Raw genomic sequence first — 4,436 nt, 5'->3', positions numbered from 1 at the left:
GAGATTTATCATGTAATCGAGTTAGTTTTGTTAGGGTTTGATCCCTAGTATCCATTATGTTTTGAGATTGATGTTGCTATGACTTTGCTATGCTTAATGCTTGTCACTAGGGCCCGAGTGCCATGATTTCAGATCTGAACCTATTATGTTTTCATGAATATACGTGAGTTCTTGATCCTATTTTGCAAGTCAATAGTCACCTACAATGTGTTATGATCCGGTAACCCCGAAGTGACAATAATCGGGACCACTCCCGGTGATGACTATAATTTGAGGAGTTCATGTATTGACTAAGTGCTAATGCTTTGTTCCGGTACTCTATTAAAAGGAGGCCTTAATATCCCTTAGTTTCCAATAGGACCCCGTCGCAACGGGAGGGTAGGACAAAAGATGTCATGCAAGTTCTTTCCCATAAGAACGTATGACTATATTCGGAATACATACCTACATTACATTGATGAACTGGATCTAGTTCTGTGTCACCCGATGTTATAACTGTTGCATGAGGAATCACATCCGACATAATTATCCATCAATGATCCAATGCCTACGAGCTTTTCACATATTGATCTTTGCTTAGTTACCTTCTCATTGTTACTGTTACAATCACTACAAAACCAATACTGTTACTTTTGTCACTGTTACCGTTACTTTCATATTACTTTGCTACTAAATACTTTGCTGCAGATATTAAGTCTTTCAGGTGCGGTTGATTGACAACTCAACTGTTAATACTTGAGAATATTCTTTGGCTCCCCTTGTGTCGAATCAATAAATTTGGGTTGAATACTCTACCCTCGAAAACTATTGCGATCCCATATACTTATGGGTTATCACACCACGTACGGCCGGTACGCCCGGATCGACGGGCCGACGTCGCCGCCCTGCCGCAACTGGGTAACCACGTCGGCGAGGACAAATTGCCGCGCACGATCACCCAGGCACGCGGGTGCATCCTCCACTACGTCGGTTGTGGCCGCAGCGGCGGCTCCCCATCATCTCGGGCCATCGTGTCGGCCAGGGAGAAGGCGGCTAGGAAGGCAGTGCGTCAGGAGCGGCACAACGTGGCCCGCCTCTTTGAGTTCACCAAATTGGACGTGCAGCCGGCCTGGGTCCTCAACGACCCCGACTTGGGAACGACCTGGGCCCTCAATAGCTCCATCACTACCACAGAGACTACTGTGAGGTGGCACCACCACCTTGACGGTGAGCTTGCCAAGATCGGCGAGGAGTGATCCCTTAGCGACACCTCCGCCAATGCTGGCAGGGGAAAGCCCGCTGCAAGGATACCGCGGCTGGGGTCTGTATTGGCTACGTCGACCCTCCGCACAACGCAGGAGGAAGCGAAGCGGCTCCTCAGCGAGCACTAGACGGTGACCGGGCCACTGCTGTAAGGACTAGTCTGATGACGAAGAGGCACGAATGACGCCAGCAGCGCGTCGGGGCAGGGCTAAAGCGGCCACGCATACAAGGTCACCATCTGCTACAAGTTAGCCTCCTATTTATTTATTTTTAGTTTTCAGTTAAATGGAAGAAAAATTGTCTTATGTAAATTATGTCAGAACTTTATTCAATTCCGCCGTGTTTGTTGAAATTTGCCCGGTTTTAATGAATGAAATATTTGTGGGTATGAATGAATGGCCGGCTTCCGCATCAGTGTTTATGGACTAATCCCATCGGTCCACAGATGAATGTGTCCGATTTGAAGGTTGGTGTTTGAGATGCTCTTAGCCCAGTAAACTAAAGACATCCTCACAGAGTCACAGTTAGGTTGTGTTGACACACGAACAAGTCACGTGTACCCTTGACGCCGGGGGTGATGCACCGCAGCTCACGTCGAAGGAGACCCGACCGACAGTGCGATACGCAAGACAGTCGGCGGGCGCTTTTGCAGACCCAAAACCCCGCGCACCCGGGAGGGACCCCGTCAGGGATTGCGGCGGCTATGGGCTGCCCTAGGCCGATTGGCTCGCCCCTAGAGCCTCGTGGATCGCTGCCCTCCAACGTGAAGAACGAACGAAGAACGAGAAAGAAAGATACAAGGGAGAGATAAAAAGTAGATGAACACGAAAAAGTAGTAGATTGATTTGTTAGATTGTGTGTTGTTCAATCGGCCATCACCCCTTAGATATATAAGAGGCGGCTGGACTTCCCGTGCAAGGAAAAGTCTTGGATTCACGTCCAAAACCCTAGTCAAATTCGGATTGGTTTTATCCAAACTTTCCGAAACTGTTCGGTTTAAATTGGCTGCACCTTGCGGGTCTTTTTTGTGGTGGTAAACGATCTCGGATGAAAACGAGCCCAAAAGCAATCTTGACCATTTCGATGAGACGAACAACTTTCATGTTGAAGGTTTTTTTTATCAGAGGTCATCTTGAGGGTTAAATAGGTCGCGCAAAACCAGCTATTCCCTCGCGCTACCCATCAGACATGTGTCTGGTGGGGCGCGCCACATCTCGCCTCGTGACAGGGCTGCACTCCGATTGCTCTAACTTTTGCATACGAACTCGGATTTGGACAATTTTTATATCAAAACCAATTGTTTCGACGAGACGAAGACAACCCGTGTAGATCATTTTTCCATTTAAGGTCGTCTTGGGGGCATAATCGGCTAAACTGTACTCTGAATATAAGATCTTAGTACTTTGAGCATAATTTCGGCCTTCGAGATGAAATCGGACGGTGATGACCCAAACTTTGATAATGTTCATATCAATAATACGGAACTCTTCCATGTAGATCACTTCTCCATTTGAGGCCATCTTCAATTTCTCGTCCGATTGACTATCACAGCCTCCAACCCGGCAAGTTTTCCATCCGAGTAAGCTTTCCACACCGACAATGTTTCTACCCGGCAAGCTTTCACACCGGCAAGGTTTCACTCCGGCAAGGGTTCCTCCCTGACAAGGTTTCTCCCCCGGCAAGATTTCACACCGGCAAGCTTCCACATCGGCAAGCTTTCACACCGGCAAGATTTTATCCTGGCAAGGTTTTCGCCCCGGCATGCTGCTTTATGATCGTGCCACTTTTGAGCGTCAACACATGCCCCCCTGTTTTTCGGTAAAGCTAGCGTGCCGAAAAATACTTGTACCAAGTTTGTTCTAAGGACGATGTCAACACTCCATCGGCCATTTATATGTTCTTAGGACGATAAGTATATATCGGCCATGTCTTGTGTGAACTTTCTGATGCAAACTTGGGTGAAACCTTCTCAGCTTCATTAACAATCCGGTGATAAAGTTCCATAGATATGTATCTCAATGTCATCCTCTGAACCATATGTTCACCCTTTTGCTAGAATTTTGTAGACAATCAACAATAAACTTTCTCCAATCCTTACTTTCGCCTGCATAAAAATTTCATTAGTGGCCGAAGTTGTGGACTTCGTTTCGGCCTTACCTATGTTGACGAGACTAAGCATCGGCTATTGAGAGAAATGCAATACAACATGATGGACATGGTAGCCGGATGCTTGCTATGCCAACTCTCTCCAATTGCATTTTTACCCCTAGTTGGTTCCTACCCACGGGTTTTGCCCTTACTTTTCGAGCTTGCTCAGTTTTGCCCTTACTTTTTCCATCGAGGTCCCTTGAATGCCCTTTGACCCTTTGACCAAAACTTTGAAAATTCATAACTAATTCATATGAACTCAGAAAAATGCAAATAAGATATCAAAATGTTCAGATAAAGATTACCTTTATGGGCATATCATTTGCATTCAGGACAAAAGCATCATTTAAACTACCCGAGGTAATTAATGCTATTAACATTATTAAAAATAAATAGGTATAAAAAATATTTATTTTGTGAATAAAAATTATATGCAAATGTAGGTGATGTTTTCTGAACATCTTGATACCTTATTTGCGTTTTCCTAAGTTCGTATCAACTTGTTATGAAGTTTCCAAATAATGGTCAAAGTCGTTAGAACATTCATAACAAGTTGATACAAACTCAGAAAAATGCAAATAAGTTATCAGGATGTTCAGAAAACATCACCTACATTTGCATGTAATTTTTATTCATGAAAAATATATATTGTTTATACCTGTTTATTTTTAATAATGTAAATAACATTAATTACCTCAGGTAGTTTAAACGATGCTTTTGTCCTGAATGCAAATGATATGCCCATAAAGGTAATGTTTATCTAAACATTTTGATATCTTATTTGCATTTTTCTGAGTTCGTATGAATTAGTTATGAATTTTCAAAGTTTTGGTCAAACGGTCAAAAGGCATTCGAGGGACCTCGATGAAAAAAGTAAGGGCAAAACTGAGCAAGCTCGAAAAGTAAGGGCAAAACCCGTGGGTAGGAACCAACTAGGGGTAAAAATGCAATTTTCCCTATATGAACAATTTTAATGCAACCCAAGGTAAATTCTTCATCTAGACATAACCCAAGATAAACTATAAGTGATTCGTCAAAACACATTG

The sequence above is a fragment of the Triticum dicoccoides genome, chromosome 7A (assembly GCF_002162155.2).
Source record: "Triticum dicoccoides isolate Atlit2015 ecotype Zavitan chromosome 7A, WEW_v2.0, whole genome shotgun sequence".
NCBI lineage: Eukaryota > Viridiplantae > Streptophyta > Magnoliopsida > Poales > Poaceae > Triticum > Triticum dicoccoides.
The sequence above is the reverse complement of the archived record's forward strand: the minus strand, read 5'-3'. Positions refer to the sequence as shown.